We start from the raw sequence: 422 nt of genomic DNA on the forward strand, positions 1-422 counted from the left end.
CCTCCCATAACTCATTTGAATTAGATTTCTAATAATTTCTAGTGATATATTATATTTATGTTATTTTGAAAATAATCCCCGTGTCATGTTTTCGATAAAACACATTGGGAATTTTAAATGAACAAATATAAATTTTCCCCCTTTTATCATCTATCCTTCCTTTTTAAAACAAATCCTATTTATTTAAATTTAGTTGAAATAAAATTTATGTTAATAATTAAACCATTAAATATGGTATTTTATAAGTAACTATTAAAAGTTAGAACTATTATTCAATAAAAATTTCATTAATAAATTATGCATTAATCAATGTTTAATATTATTAATACTTAATAGTAATATCTTATAATAAAATTAACATTAAAAAGTATTAAAACCCGATTACATATCATATAACATTGTTAAAGAAATAAAAATAAGAC

Source organism: Cupressus sempervirens, chromosome 5, assembly GCF_028749045.1.
Source record: "Cupressus sempervirens isolate cs-2001-9-10 chromosome 5, ASM2874904v1, whole genome shotgun sequence".
In the NCBI taxonomy this organism is placed as follows: domain Eukaryota; kingdom Viridiplantae; phylum Streptophyta; class Pinopsida; order Cupressales; family Cupressaceae; genus Cupressus; species Cupressus sempervirens.